Source organism: Anticarsia gemmatalis, chromosome 26, assembly GCF_050436995.1.
Source record: "Anticarsia gemmatalis isolate Benzon Research Colony breed Stoneville strain chromosome 26, ilAntGemm2 primary, whole genome shotgun sequence".
NCBI lineage: Eukaryota > Metazoa > Arthropoda > Insecta > Lepidoptera > Erebidae > Anticarsia > Anticarsia gemmatalis.
This window is the reverse complement of record NC_134770.1, coordinates 2,152,747-2,170,425: the sequence shown is the minus strand read 5'-3', so window position 1 is coordinate 2,170,425 and position 17,679 is coordinate 2,152,747. Positions and strand designations below refer to the sequence as shown.

Genomic DNA, 17,679 nt, shown 5'->3' with positions numbered 1-17,679 from the left:
CAGACAAATCTTTTCATAATTGTAAAACCAGATACGAAAAAAAAGAAAATCAACGTTTTCGGTATTTGAAATCTTGTGTGCAACACTACACTATCGACTTCAAAGAAAAATAAACCTTAGGTTAGAAGTTTAAGGTGTATTTTTTATTGTATTAAAAGTTCTAAAGCTCTAAGCTCTATGTTTGTTTGTGTGTGTAAAGTTACTGCTTTTCAATTAGTGTGAGTGTGTACGTGTATATAGGATATGGTTACGGTGTAGTGATGTCATCGTTGTGATTCGATGGATGGAATTTAGGTCGATTGTATTTGATTTTAGGGTGAGTAATTTTGACTTTTTTTGGCAGATAGTGCCTGGAGAATCCGCAAAAAAAATTGGAAAATTTACACGTATAAAGTTATGGTAAAAAGCAATAATTCTCTATTTATTATTATTACTTATATTTTTAGTATATTTAATGTATAATAGAATACGGGAATTAACGCGAACACGCATTTTACCTGATTTTAATTCTTTACTTTAAAGTTTAAAGTAATTTTCATATTAAACTTTACTAGCTACTCCTTCTGACAAAATGGGTACATTACACATCTCCGAACCAATCATTATTGTTTTAAAACGAAACAACCAACTCGTCTGCTATTTTCTGCATACACTATTAATGACAGTGAGTCAGCCTGGGACCACGGCGAGTGCAACCTAAGCCGAAACGATTAGGCATTTAAGGTAAAATGCGTGTTCGCGTTAATTCCCGTATTCTATTATACATTAAACATGCAACGCGAGAGTTTAAAAGTTATGATTTTTAGTATATGTAGACGTATTACGTCTTAATATTTCTTAAATTGTTCGAACGTCTAGTTTTTTATTGATTGAATATCCTTTTTTATTTTAAGATTTTGAAATTTATCTCTTTAGTTTGACCATATTTTTAAGATTCAATAGTATTTAAAAATGTCGTACGCTATTGTTGAAAAATAAATTTTGTGTCATGAAATGTTATTATTTAGACCTCATTTACTGAATGTATCGCGTTACAATTGTGATTCTTCTCCCTTTACAGACCATGAAAAAAAATTCTATCTGCTGGTAAAGTAAAATCTAATTTTATAAAGAAAATTAATATTTATTTGCGATACTCTAACTTTACATCTCCAAAAGAAATCATTAATATTTTATGCTTGAAATATCGACACTTGAAATATCGACATCAGCCCATCATTATCGCACGCACACTCCCAAACTCTCTCAGAAGACTCAACACTGTGCTCCGTTCGGAAAGCGAGCGACGCGTCGGAAAAATAAAAGTTTGAAAGCCGCCTCAGTTCAGCTTGCTAGCGCGGCTGTGTGGTCGCATCGAACGATAACACACGGTACGTCGGTAAAAACGAATTATTTCACAACTATTTTAACATAAAACAAAACTTAAAAAATATCGACAACGTTCTGTTTTATTTTTTTCTGTGTTCTTATTTTTTTTTAACAAAAAAAGTTGTGTTCTCAGTGCTACATTTGCATATTCAAATTTCGAAGTGACGTGACTAGTGAAAAAGAAATTAAAAAGAAAAACTGTGGACTCTTTTTGCGGTGCATTTTGTTTTGGCGCGGTTATTTTTAAATATACCTACCTATGTTATGCGTTTTGTGTCTGGTTATTTATTATAGCGAAAGCGAAAATAACTGAGGAGCGGTAAGGGATTATTTTAGACTGTGCTGTTGGCTACGTACCTAAAAGTTTTACTCTTTAACTAGGTACTTTCTTTAGTGTCAAATATTTATAAATTTTCAATGAAGATGACTTTAAAAGAAGCTACTTTTGGTAGAGTGAAAACCATGCACTTTTTTTATTTCTGATCTAAAACTTTGATACAACACATTTTAATCTACAGATTATATATAATAATATATTCTTAGATAATTGCTATCGGAATTTATCTAATATTGTTAATTATTATCAGTATCACGTAGTACCTTCATTGGAAAAGTAGTGTTTATCTATATAATCGTTTGTCAATAACTTTCGCGCGAAGTTTCTTGAAACAGGATGGATAAATACTAAACTTGCTTAATAGTTAAATATTTAGGTAAAATATATATTTTGTCAGTCATATTTTTACTGAAGAACAATTACCCGGTATAACTCTGTAGTACAATAAAGTTAGAATTTAATACTTTTTATAACTTTATGCCAAGTAACTTTCAAGGTCTTTTAAAATATTATAAACAGTTAAACTCAGATATAAAATTACAGTGTTTTTTACAACTATTAAGTTATTACACTGCGGTTTCGCTGCTGAAAATCTTGCATTGTTATTTTTTTATAACATTTTATGGCGATCTGACGCAAGACGGCTTACGGATTACTTTTTTTATCTGATAAACTACGAAATAGTTGAAACATGCTTGTTTGCCATGGATTTTAGAATGCCGTACCTACTTACATATAAACACATTTTTTTAACTCATGTCTTTTCTACTGCTGGGCAAAGGTCTCTTCCCGAACTAGGAAGGAGTTAGGTTTTGAGCCCATGACACTGACCAAGTGCGGTTACTTTGCATTTTCAAATTCAAATAATCTTGATTTCATATATCTTTTTAAGTATTTGAAATCGTCGTAATATTTTTTATATGCCCTAATAAATAAATTTTACTACTTTTTATTCATCAACAAAAATAAATACGTTTCAAAAGGGTGATTGCCCTTTGAGATAAATTGGCACAGATCAAAAAATATTTTTTAATCATAGAGTTGTCTATTTTTGTTTTTAAAGCGTTTCAAAGACTATTAATTACAGATATATTATTTCGTGTGACAGTATCCATGTTTCGCGGTGTCATTGACCCTTCTGACTTGTTACGTTAGTAGATTGTCTATTTCAACACGCTTTACGTCTTCGTTTTAGCCATTTTATAGTTTATTTTTAGTTTTTATTATTATTTTGACGTTTATGTTACTGTGAACTTTGAATTTGGTTATAAAGAATTTTAGGAAATTGTAGGTAGACGTACGATGTTTGAAAATGCTCCTAAAATGACAAATAAATAAATAAATTAATATTATTGGGCAACTCACACACGGTCGTTTGATTCCAAATTAAACAGAGCTTGTACTATGGTAACCAAATAACTGATAAACATACTCTATATAGGTACTTCTAAATACATACTTATATAGATACATTAACATCCAGGCTCAAAACAAATACAGAAATAGAAAAGAATAAGTTTGTCTATTATAATGACTATGAAAGATGGTCTTAACTAATTATACAATTAAAATTTCTTACTTTTTTCCATAGTTTTTACAATTTTTCTATAGTTAAGTCCTCTCGCCGCGTCTGTTCGCGACAAACTCAAAATCTACTATCTACTGAATGGATTTCACCGTTAGATCGAGTGATTCTCCAAGAAGGTTTCAGTACCTAGATATTTTCAATATTACCCCGGTGTAACCCGGGCATCTAGTTAAAATATAGTTTTCTTTATAAACTCTTTAGTTATAAGTTAGGAACTTTAGTAAGATACCTATTACGAATTGCATTCAATTGCATTGATTGCAGCTTGATAATTAAGTTATAATGAACTAATTTCCGTTTGATAGTACTCAACGAGTCTAGTTCTAACCTAGATTTTACGTTAATTATAATTATTACACGTTATATGAACCAGTGAATAATCTAGTGGATTATTACGATAGTAATCGATAAAATTATGTAGATTATACTACTTCCTAGTTCGGTAAAAAAGGTAAAATGAAAGAACGGGAAATCCTCTAAATTTAAACTTCTTTTTTTTTTCTATTAAATATAAAATATATTTGATATATTTTGGTCGTTGTTTTTGAAATTTAAATTGTTCTATGAGTTTTGAGTTCAAGGTAGAGTTAAAATCAACAATGTATTTAGCAGAAAATGTCTGAAATTTAATTCAACAGCTGACTAAATAAGCTTGTAAATATTTTATAGTGTTGATAATAGTCGTCTATCAGTACATACATAGTACTAATCAGTGCAATGATATCCGCAAAAATGCCACGTGCGTTGATCTCCCATATATGTATGATAAAACTGTATGTGGAATAATGTGGATAAAGCTAGTAGTATAAAGAATTAAAGATACATTACTTATCACTTGTTATAACGGTGAAGGAAAACATCATGATGAAACCTTGCCTAAAATTAGTTAAACACATTTCTTTCTTCATGCTAAGTTTCCAACCCGCGTTTGATGTGATGGACTCGAGGCATAAACTCGTTTGAGAGAAGACTGTTGCCCAGCTGTGGGACAGTAATGCGTCTCTACTATTCTCTAAAAAGAAAAGTCGACTATAATTCTGAGGTTTCTTATTTACACTTACTTATAGAGGTAGAGTCAAAGACACAAACATAGACAGTTTTAGTAACATTTTCGAAGGTATAATTTCACCGACTTCAAAACAAGAGGAGGTTCTCAATCGTCCCTATTATGTTACCAATATTGTGTAAAAGTAAACTTGAACAGTCTAGCTTGTTTTGCAAAGAATTGAAGTAAATAATACAATTTAACTGATACCCTATACAACGTCACTCGTCAGCGGAGATTCCCAGGCGTATTGTTTTTGTTTTTATTATAAGCAGCTGGATGGCATTTAAGTGCTGAGATAAAATAAATACCTATCAACTTTTTACAACATATTTACTGTGCATCTGTCAACGTCAAAGTTCTCATACAGTGACCTAATAAAGTGATACTGAACGTGCTAACTTTGCGTTAGCTTTGTATAAGAATTAGATGGAATTTTGCCAGTGGTTTTTATATATTTGCTGCTACTTAATCTAGCAGATAGATTATCTGAGACTTATTCATAAGCTTTGCATATGGCCCATAGGGTTAGAAGAGATCGAGAGTTTAAAAATAATGAAGAAAATATTACATTTATCGATCACGAACCTCATGTTATCATTACTGAGCATGCATTCCCTCTGAATATAAAGAGAGGTAGCAAATTTTATTAAGAAATTATAACGTGTAGACTTTCTACTGTGCAGTTGTCAACGTCAAAAACAGTAACCATTCGAATTTTGGCAGATCATTTCACATTTATCATTTTCGATAAATGTCAAAGATTTTTTCTGACGTTTTCGACAAAAATTGCCATAAACAAAAAAATAATTAAAGTGGTTTTTCTGAGGAATGTAAAGCAGGCTCTAAATATTCGTTTCCTATAAAATACGCTTTCTACCGAGTATAGGTTAGTAGTGTTCGCGTATCGATATTATCTTGCTTCTTATCACAACAGATAACTTACACAATCGTACTAGATAACGATTTGAGGTCGCACGTAGGTAACAAAATAAATATGTTTTACTTATAATATTGTTAGAGGTATTTTTATCCTTATTCTGAGATGTCTATATTTATAAGACCACTCATTTTCTAGAATTTTAATCTTTTCTTATTTTAGTTGAAAAACTGTCTCTTTTCACCCAGTTGCTCTCATTACAGTCTCACTACGGGGTATTTTGGGGTACTTCGGGGTACGTTTTATTCCAAAATTATTGAGGATTTTGCTCTTATTCTTTACATCTACCACAAAACGCAAATGCGGGTATGAAAACTGCATGCATTTAAAAAAATAATTTAGATAAAAGATGACACTTTAACGTGTTTATTTGTGACAAATATTAATAATAGTAAAATTAAGTGCATAGATTATATGAAAATATTTAATGTAAGTTGTTTTTTAGTATTGTTTGTTACTTGCTTGTGAGATAGTAAAGGTTTATTGAGAATTAACCAAGTGATGACTCATTTGATAAACTTAATTGATAGAATTGAGAATTTGCAATTAATGTGAAATACTGTGGCAATAATTACTTAAAGAATACCGCAAATGATTTTTACTATCTTGAGTACAGCTGTGCAAATATACAACAAACTGATTTGACAAAAACATCGCCTTAGTCGCGTAAAAATTACTGTCAATTTTACGAAAATTATACGAAATTTTACGTTAGAAACAACATGACGTAATAGATAAAGAGATCTTTACACCGTGAATTATTTCTAAAGGAAAATATAAGTATTTAATAACGTTTTATTTTGTTCAAAATAGTCATAAGATTTGCCTTACATGATCCGACTATTCTCATTAGTAGATCTCTCTCTCTCTCTTTGATTGTTGTCGTCTTCCTCAACCTCACATGTCTTAATGGTATACAATTTCTACAATTTATGTTCTACAATTTAATTGTAATAAAAGCATTGGACATTTTATTCCACGACAACACAAAGCCATAAACAAAAAAAAAGAAAAACGAATGTCACATTGACGTTAAAAGTGGCGGTAAAAGTCAAGGGTACAGATAATAAATGTAAACAGACCAACTTACTACGAGGAAATTATGCGAAATGTTTGCATATTATTATGATTATGATAAAAACTAGTTCTGCTATTATATTCTAGACACCTACGTTACATATAACTTATTAGAATATGATTTTATTAAATCGCATGTTTTTTTTCAAAATGGTGGCTCTGATTACCATTTTGTTTTTAAATAACATTTTTCATCGAATGTTTAAACGGCTATTATGTGGTTTGAAAAATAATTTTAAAATGAAAATGTTTGCTTTACTCTTAAATTTACAATAAGTTGACAATAGTCATTACCTAGTAATTATGCAAAAACGACTGCATAGGTATTTACTGTAAAACGAGCTGTAATTTGACATTGTAGAGTTTTCCTTACATACATACATAATGATGTAACTATTTAGTATGTCCTTGTAATATTTACTAGACTGAAAAATAGGTGCTTCTGAATAGAAAGGTAATTTTTAAATGCTATTAAAATATTACTGCCCCCGACTTCGTACATGTGAAAAGATTTCTTGTTATAAAATGTATTGTGTTAATATAGGTTATTAACTATCTTCGTACCAAATTTCATTCTATGTTCAGTAGTTTTGGCGTGATTGAGTACCTAATAAACATCCATCCAAACTTTCAAACTTTCGCATGTATAATATTTGTAGGTACGATATTTTTCTTTTCACTTAAGTCACACAACACACACACACTCTTTACTAACATACTCGTAATAGAATACTTTGACTAGTACCTATGACTATTTCGCTTTAAAAGCATTCGCTAAAATATACATATTTTTTACTACATTTGCCTCTACATTTGAATACGTTAGTCATTCAACACATGATATAAGTAACGTCAAACACCTTTGGCGCTCTTTTGTAAAAGAAGACACACACAATATAGCGAACCGGCATAATTTACTATCACCCGGCAAATTACCTGACTTAAATATAATTAATTATTTATTAATCCTTTTAAAATGCATGGCATTGAAATTTAAATTTTAAATAGACAAGTTTTTCAAGGCCTTTGTCACCCTATAGGATGGTCTTCACACCTTTTAATTTTGGGGTTCCGTACCCAAGGGGTAAGGAACCATAATATTATATTTCTGAGACTTCACTGTCTGTCTGTCATCAAGGCTGTATCCGATGAACGATGATAAAAAGTTGAAATTTTTACAGATAATATAATTTAGCTGCTGTTTTAACAATCAAATCAGAATAAACTAAATATTTAAGGGGGCTTTTATACAACAAACATGTTATTTTGGCTTAATTTTGCTATTTACAATATGTAGACGCTAAATACATATATTATATAGAGATATGGATGGTATTGATTCCGATTCGCATTTTGCCGTTTTTTTCCTTTATTTTGATAACGGCAACAAATAGACGCTTTAAATATTCACAGAATATCTATTTATAAATAAGCCATAAAGAAATGGAAGGTATGGAACCCTTCGTTTTGGTGCCGACTATAGGCCTTTTTTTTTAAAGTTCTCAAGTTACGTCATTGTCTCGTACCCCTAATGTTTGCTAAATGCTTTCAAGGTAACCAACTGTATAGATATCCCACGGTGTTTCAAAAGTATTATATTAAAACGGGTTTGTTCATGACATTGAAAATTTGACTTTTATTTATCTAATTACGATGCAAGAATGTCAGCTGTGTGTTTTGTTATGTAAATACGAGTATATAGAAGGTCAATAGTTCATATAGTAAAGACTAGCTTTTCACCCGCGGCGTTGTTTGTGTGGAATTCCACCCTTTCGAGAAAGATTTGCCAAAAATCCTCTCTTAGTGCTCCTCTACACTTCCTAAGGAATCTTTATACCCAATTTTTTACTTTCTACGTTCAGTAGTTTCGTCTGTGCGTTGTCCAGTCAGTCAGTCAGTAACGAAAGAGTTTTTGTTTGTGTGATTACTAGAGGCCACCCGCGATTTCGGCCGCGTGGAAACCCTTCCCGTATAAATCCCGATCTTCCGGGATAAAAAGTAGCCTATGTGTTATTCTGCGTCTTAGCTACCTAAATACCAAATTTCAGAGTAATAGCTTCTGTAGTATTTGCGTGAAAGAGTAACAAACATCCATACACACTCATAAACTTTCGCATTTATAATATTAGTAGAATATATTTATTATTTTGCTATCCGATATCGTGCCTACTCATGTGCCTAGGAATAACAACTAAGTATAAATATGAGACTTAATTTTTGTTTTGATTACAGAAGCCATAATATAATGCAAGAATTTTCCAAGTAATTTGCAATTAGATATGTATTAGGTCGGGGAAAAAGATTATTTATCCTAACTTATTTAAACTCCAGTAGGAGTTTTCAAAGTAAATATGGCTGAAATCTACAGAGTATTTTTTACTACCCCAGACTAACGTGGAAAATGAATAACTTTAGAGTAACTTTTCGTAAAACCATACTTATTAGGCGTTTTCATATAATACTAGAATCAATGCTGTATTGCGTTCAAAAATAAGTATTTGATCAGAAAACGTATGATATATTTATCTGCCTGTCATATTGACATAAAACATTCACGCAATATGTATTTCACAGTCATAGTTATTTGATATCGGACACCTATATTTTTATCTTCGTTTATATTTGGATTACTATATTAAATAACAAATATTATTTATTTGTTTTCGAAAGCACATAGTTGGTAACATTATTACTAGCCAATATAGAAATGTCAGTTGACCTAAAAACCGAGATATACTAGATTCCGATTTGTACTAGATTTTTCGTGGCGCAGTGGTTAAGGTTGTCGCCTCGCCACTATCATTGGGAGGTGGTGGGCTCGATTGTCACACCGGACAATTATTTCTTTGATCCACAAATAGTTGTTTCGGGTCTGGTTGTACTTTGTGTCCGTTGTTTGTATGTTTGTAAAAGTCCCCGCGACACAAAAGCAAATCTAAGTGCGAGAGTTGCCTAATAAGAAAAAAAAATAGAAATTCTTTTAAAAAATGGCGTCGATATATTTTTCAATACAAAAATTGTATCTTCAACCAAACTTATTTCTGTATACGCGGTAACTGGAGTATAACTTGAAGTGAACTAAACGGGTTATGTAAATGTTCGTTCACTCAATATTCAGTACCGGTCACTGAATGAGTTCGGAATTTGAGTTCGATGCACCAAACTATTTTGTGTTTGTATGAATGAAATGTTTTGGAACATATGGGTTATTTTGTCGCGTGTAGTAAGAATCTAATTTTCTGTCAAAATTACAAACATACATAATATTTAGCCTGTTATAATTGAAGGCTCAGGCAACGGTGTTAAAAATACTACTACATTTCGCGATTTAGTAGTCCCATGTAATAGGCTTGCTAATGCTATTTACCGGGCAGATTGCCAAACTCTAGGCTACTTTTGAAAAATAAAAACATACGTACAGAACATCACCTCTTCTCACGCCTATAGGGGAAGGCAGAGACCAGAGAAAAGAAAAACTATCAAAAAATATTCCAACATATATTGGAAAAGACTATTAGTACTTTGCTCCTCCCGTGAATCGAACCGATCAGTCAATTATCAATTTCAAAGTAAACAAAAAAATTATTAAAAAATTACAGAAGATTTTTTATGAAATATTCTACAGAAATATCTAGCAACTAGCCAAGTTCAAACCAAAATATGCGGTCGCATTTAAAATCAGTACAATTACTTAATAAACTATAATATACAGTTTCTACTAAGATAAGAGTGTTCATTGCAATCAAACCCTGCGCATGCGCAACTATCAAGAAAGTCGCTCCACTGACATTTGACATCGAACGTTTCATAATACATGAATATAATCAAGTAATTGATACAGTATTTTGTAATATTTTTATTGTTACAGTGTACTTTTATGATAATGGAATGAATGGGTTTGTTTTATAAAGTATTGTGCGTAATTCACTGTATAAGAAAGAATATAATTCTTAGTAGGAAATGCCTGCAAATATATTAGGTTAAGAAAGTACAGAGCAGGACAAAAATTTTGTCATTTGATGTTGTTGCAAAATATGTACAGTTTACTATCGAAAATAGTGAACCACAATTGTTAGTATTTATATATATTACATTTGTTGATGGCATGCAAAGTCCCCAACCCGCACTTGGCCAGCGTGGTGGACTCAAAGCCTAACCCCTACCTCATTAGGGAGGAGACCCTTGCCCAACAGTGGGACAGTAACGGGTTAAACAAAAAAAAAAACATTTCCTTAATTTTTACAACACAATCCAACTCCCTATAAATCTAATTTCTTCAACCATAAAACAAACATTAATCTCCACCAAAAGCTATTTTTTTCTATGCACATCTCTCTCTTATTCAATACAAAGCGGCCATTTTGTCGATAACAATTGAAAAGTGCATAACATTTTGGAAACTCATTGACCTGTATCGAACAGATAATAAAGCAGACGGTATTATCGTTCATTCACGATACAGTGCGCTTCGGTGAGTAACAAAGAAAGAGTTTATATATTGATGATCATATTTTGTTCTATTCTTTGGCTTTTCACTTGGATATGTATACCTTTAAAAATGGGTAAATTGAGTGTGCGTTTGGGACAATCTTCGAAATTATTCGAGTTGCTTGCCATACTGTACAATATTATAGTGGGTTCCTACCACTATCGATTGTCGACAACCGAGTAGCTATAGACCAATTTTGTATGATAAGCTGATGGCATCGCAAAAACGATTCTTTAGTTTCTCTAGTTTATAGTATGAAGTAGAGTTATAGGAAATAACGAAACAAATTTTGAGAAATATTTCGCTCAAAGAAAGATACGTTTTGTGACTACTTTTTCAGAACGAAAACAATTGGATATGAAATTTTTGCTGATACTTTATTGCTCAAGCATTTAGCGAAATTGTTGCTAAACAGAAATTTAAATTATCATCCTAAATTGCTTATTTTGTAAAGCAAAATAACAAAAGGAAGCCTACCTAGAAGATAAGATAACTTTATTTCTTCAAGATTTTCCTTAAAAATATATCTAAACATTAAAACCACGTATTCATTCATTAAATAAAACTATATCTGCATCCATTCATCTAAACCACGTAACTATAGAGGTCAAGGTTCAAATACAATAAAAACAAACAGTTACTTTTTGCGGTTACAAGTATATTATGTAATTGGGTACACCATTACGCATCTTGCAGTTTAAAATTACCGCGTAATGTTCTGAATATTATAATATTTCAGCCTCCGATTTTCGCAAGAAGAAAGATTTCCCTTTGTAAAAAGTAGCCTATATGTTAAACTGAGTTGTAAACTATCTGTGTATAAAATTTTAATAAAATCTGATCTGTAGTTTTAGAGTAATTGAGCTACAAACATCTATTTAAAAATCTAACACCTGTGTGGCATTTTAAAATTAGTTAAAACATCATAATGGTATGTATAAAACTTTGGGTTTCTTGACGTTTCGGCACTGTTTACACTTGCTGTAGTAGCAATCAGTCTGTTTCCATTCTAAATTTCAGAATCTACTGTAAAGATTTCCATAAGGGTTTAACCAATAGACAGAATTACTAAAATATTATTTTATTCAAGGTTAAGCTGTGGCAAGCCACTAGTTTTAGGTAATAATCATGTAACTCGAAAGTTAAAAGTTATAAACGATAGCATGTCTCTTAGATTAAGCGAAACAAAGGTAAAAAAAATACCAAAAGGTATTGTAAAATCCACATTTCCGTCCCAAAAATAAGTCCTAATTAACATAATCAATACTTATATGAAGGTGAGCCAATGGTAATCGAATTCTAAACCTACAATACCATAAACGAATGTGGATCGATAACTTATCAGGACTTGCGTCAGCGTTTACTGTTTAGGTAACTGATAACGTTACAGCCTATAAAGAACGCTATTTAGGTATGTGTTAGGTGTGAAACCTTTTCACGGCTGAGCTAAATGGTAGCTGAAAGTTAGATGTGTTTAAACGTGGTGTATCTCAGGAATTATTGGTTTGATTTGTACAATTCTTGGACTAGTAAGAAGCTGTATAAACACAAAAAATTATAGAACCTAGAGTTAACCTCTACAAGTACAAGAAGTCACAAAAAATTACTCTGAATTTATAACAGTAGTATAATTTTCCGAGTTTCGCAAAACATGTAAAGTTACCGGTCTTGTGCTTTATCGCCGGTCCCATCCCTATGAGCTATGAAAGTGATGGAATAGAGAGTGTACCTGCGTATTGTACACACCACTTACACTATAAAAAAATCTTGTACAGCTAGTTTAATGATACGGGAATAGCTGAATATCATCCAAAGCATTAGAATAGCGTGGTTATCTACAGCTAATACTATCGAATAACAAGCGTTTGTCATTTCGTACTATTGAAGGAGAATAGTTCTTATGAAAGACTCTAGGCTGACTATCAACAAATTTGTTTGAAAAGTTGATCAGCGCCTCTAGCGGATTTTGACTGAACTATTTTCTTAAATTAATTTTAAATGTCAAACTCTCGGTGATTCATAGTAGTTACTGACTGTAGAAAATTTTGTTAGGAGCAGTCCTAGTGTCAATTTGACAATGACGTTTATACGGTGTTGAGTCATCGGATTAACGCTACATAAGCGTTTCCCATGCTCATAGTTAATTGACAACCAAGGCGAAATAAATAATTATCATTATTTTATAGCTCTGACTCATATGTGTACTCATCTTTTATAAAAAAAACTAGTTTTTTAATGCATCATCGGAAATAATAGTCTAGTATGTTTTACTACCGCTAATAAGCATTGCAGCGGAGTACTCGCTTCTTAAAGAGTAAGAGGAATCAGGCTCTAGACCAATGATAATTAAACGCATATTAATGACATTGTATGCTTTTAAGAACTATTTTATGAAACTTCTTTTCACTGGGCATAGTTTGAGACCCTTAGCCAGTTTAGCATGGAATGAAATTACTGAAAAATAACCTTACCTTCTTATATAACATAACTGTAGCAAAATGAAATCAAGTTATTTAAAAACTTAGATAGAAATATTGCGTAAATTTATGCCATGAAAAATCTTTGTTCCATAATAGCATAGTTCTAAAATGTTTGTGTGCAGAAACCTACATTTCTAATCTCTTGAAAAACGAAAGTTAAATTGCAGCTGATCCGAAATTTTCTCTAATACACCAACCTTAAAGAAAGTCACGACGTATCGTCACGTTTTTCTCACATATCTTCCCTCCCTTTCACATTTCAACATTTGCGTATATTCCATCTCTTTCTAATACGTGACACTGGCCTTGTTTGTCTGTTTGTTCGTCTCATTGGCTGAAGTCTACTAACCTATATTGGTTTTCTAATTCACATAGGATATGTGATGTCATTTCGTATTAATGTCAGAGCCTTGATTTAGTAGCCATGAAATCTTAAATAAATAGTGATATTTATTGCGAATTCATGTTTTCTTTGGCGTAATCTATGGTTTTGTGTTGCAATCATCGTTAAAAATAATTTGTGGTACGTTATTGGTTCCAGTGATTTTTATGCGCAATTATATGGCTTCCTCTATCATAAAATAACATTTTTTTTATTTAGGTTTTGCTAATTGGCATTATTCGTTTTAGTTTTGGCCAATGTAGGCAATATTTGATTAGAGTAAATAAATTATTTCGATTTTAATCTCCGACTTTCAGACACCTATGTACTCGTATATTTTACAGGTTGTGTATTTAGGTAAAACGTTTTAAATTAATAATTTAAAAAATATGCTGCATAATATGAAATAGTAACTGGCCAAAACACCTGAGGCAACTTGAAACTAGGATTTATAAACGTTTGTATTTGGTTAATATCTATATGATTCCTGATCATTTTTTACAAGTATTTCATGTCAAAAACCCTGTTCTTTTAGTATTGTATTCTCGGAAAACCGTAACAAGACTACATTTGGATTTAACAGGAACAAAATGAAGATAGATAGGTATAAATCTACACTGCAGCATCCAACCTATTATTAGCAGCATCTACATCAGGATGATCTCCAACAAGACAATTGGACAATTCGCTATCAATCACAGCGAAGGCCGCACTCAATGGATCGTGAGGCTATTCAAACCCAAGGTTATTGTCTATGGGCCATGCTTGGAAGCATAGACACAATTAGAATTAGATCACAGTATAATTAGGTAATTGTGTTAATTTTAATGGATTAGCGAATTAAGGATTTCATTTTAGGATATTTCTTTGGTTTGGATGTTAATAGATTGATTTATTAATTAAAATAAATTTTTGTTTAAATATTTTTATAGTTCAATGCTAGGTGTAAGATGAATAGAAAACAATTAGAAAAAATGTAATTTAGAATATTTTCCTAAACGTTTTATGCAACAATGTAATTATAATTAATGTGTTATATAAACCATGAAATTGGAGAATTAGTTACAGTAAGTATGAGTTCTGAAAATAATAGTAGCATACATTTTCTTCTCACACTTACGGGGTGGTAAAAAATGTTATGAAATTTATCAAAAATCTTTGAATGCAGTTATATTTTTTATCAAAAACAAAAGAATGATTCCTTTAATCTTTCATATTTATAGTAGTTTCTCTTCAAAGGCCTGTATATTCGATAATAGGAAGTAATAACCGTTTTAAAAAAGAAGGAGGATCCCAATTTGTCGCATTTTTTACAATAATCGATTCATCAAAGAAATTAATGTAAATGATATTGTAATTTTTAAGTTTTCTTTAACCCGGTAACAATTATTATCTTGTAAGTACCATACTTATCTTAACATTAAACCTTAATGCGTTTGCCCTTGAATTTTAAAGACCGCCATTTTCGTGTCGCCATCTTGTAAGGAAAAAAAAGTTTTCCCGATAACAATATTTAAAAGACAATACAGGTTTTTCTTCAATTAATCGAGGTTATTACTGCAATACAATTGTATAATTAATTTACATTTTTATTTGAGTAAAAACTTGTAAGTGCATAATGGATGATTTCCTTTTTCAGTTGGTAATTCTTTTTGGTTGGGGACTTTTTTGTTTTCAACTGTTTTTGGTTATACTAGTATTAAAGGACAGTGTAGGTAGTAGCTTTAAATTTTGGGTCTACAACAAAGTAATAATTTTCTTGTAAAACTCTATTGCAATTTTGGCCATAAAAAAATATGTCTTTCAAATTAGATTTGATAAAAACTTGATTGGCGTATTTACTTTTAAAGCAAAGCACGAAGTATAATCCAACAAATATTTAACCACTTTGAAAATTGTAATAAAAGTACTTTCAATATATTATTACGTCTACATGTATGTCTGCATACCTGCCTGCCCTGTCCAAAAGTCAAATAAAAATATTTATTACTCTAATATAACAAACCCGCACTTGGTCAACGCCAGACAATACTTTCATTCTTTTTACTCATAAAACACGTTCTTTACAACAAAACAGGAAAAAAAGCATACGAAAACGACGAATCATAAAAATATTTACGTTTAATAACGTCGATGACAGCTGTCAAAAATATTTTTTTTTTCTATAAATCAAATGACAAAACGAATCGCTGTCAATATTTGAAATATGGACATTTTTATTTAAAAACAAGTTAATTTAAACCTCTAATATTAACATGTTAGTTATAAAGTTGAAAGATTAGTTTTCTCATCGCTGCATCGTTAAACGTATGGATCCGTTATTTCGTGAAATTAGTTACATCCGACATTTTGTATCGTAATTATGTTTATGAGATGTGGTACAAGTTTAATTCTCATGAAATTCGAAACTGGTTAAATATTTACTAGTATTTTGAACTTAAACAAGTCTTACCGAAGGGTGTCGTGTTATAACCCAGGTAACTGGGTTGTGGAGGTCCGATAGACAGTCGCTCCATGAAATACTTGTATTCAGCTGCATCTGGTAAGACTGGAAGCCGACTCCAACATACTTGAAAGAAAGGCTAGGCAACGAGGTATCAAAAAGACAGTCCAGAAAGCCCTTAATTGTAAAAAAGCATTTATTATTTCTATTACTTATCCAAAAAAAATCTTTGAGAAGACTTGTATTATAAACTATCGATCTGTTTAAAAAAAACTTTCAGTTACTCTTTTTCCCACCTCTATATTCCATAGACCATGTGTTTTTCATAGAACTTAAACCACCTAGGTTTAAAAAGTTTCTTAAATAATGTAATTAAAAGCGTAGTTAATTATCGCCGAATCTCTTATCCCTTGTACCAAAATCAATATTTATCAGCCGCGATACGCAATAGTAACGAAATAATTAATCCATGGGAATTTAACTCGGAACAGACCGGTTTACTGACCTCAAGCTATCTATTACGTATTGCACCATGGCCGCCATTGGATACGCAAAATTTTTGGATCAAAATGATCTATTTTGGTGTTAGTTCAAGGTTTCTTTTTGGACGTAATAGTAGTTAAATGGAATTCTGCAATATTTTCTTTGTATAGTTAGTGGTTAACCTTACGTTATAGTTGCTGCTTAGCTACTCAAAAGCGGTAAAGACCATTGGATATTTAATGCCATAGTTAAACTAGTGATAAAATTGTTTAGCTTCTCAAATGTTTTGGAAACGATTGGAGATTTAGGACCAGTTTCACAGCTTGTAAAAATATCTGAGATAAACTATTTGCTAGATAGAGTGACAGCTAATGTGAGGTCATTACTATAAAAAAATCATCTGACATAAAATAAAATACAGCACTTATCAAAAACTATCCAAATATCGAATGCAAAGAAACACATCTCCAATCTGACATACCATAGACAACTCTTCTATACCATAAAGCAGACGTTAAAAAAGTAACCGATCAGTTCCTATCATCTCAAGTTGTGAGATCAAAGGGATGCTGGCGGAAGACATGGACCAATAAATCGTCTTATTTTAGACACCATAAGTACATACTTCCTCATCGCTTATTAATTATAGTAACAGATATTTGGAGAGACAACATACAGGATTTTTTATACGTACAATGCAGCAATGGTTTAAAGTTATGGGGTGATTTAAATAATGGTAGTTTGACAAATGATTTCATTATTATTTTGGTCTCAAGAAGACTATTGTAGTCTAAAAAACGCACGATTATAAAACAAGAGAGCTTTTAGTTTTGTTAAACAACGTTAAGTGCTAAATCTTATAATTATAAATAATTGAATTGAAAACTGTATAAGCAAATTAATGTTCAAAGCATTTCTTTTTTGTTTTCTATGGAGTCGTATTCAGTTTTCTCTGCTGTCTTGTGATTGTTATAATTCTAAAAGCAAAATTTAAATAGTTTGAGTTAGTATTTAGTATAAGGTAAACGCTCTCATAAATTTTCTACC

General features: G+C 31.3%; 1 protein-coding gene across 2 annotated transcripts in view; it reads left to right on the top strand.

Annotated features, from left to right (window-relative positions):
• Positions 1–1,248: 1,248 nt before the first annotated feature.
• The window catches only part of LOC142984139 (opioid-binding protein/cell adhesion molecule-like), a 187,328-nt gene continuing 170,897 nt past the window's right edge, over positions 1,249–17,679 (top strand). For both annotated transcript variants that reach the window (XM_076131545.1, XM_076131544.1), the window contains exon 1: positions 1,249–1,370. The gene's annotated coding sequence lies outside the window, so the exon portion shown is untranslated. The remainder of the gene's footprint in view (positions 1,371–17,679) is intronic.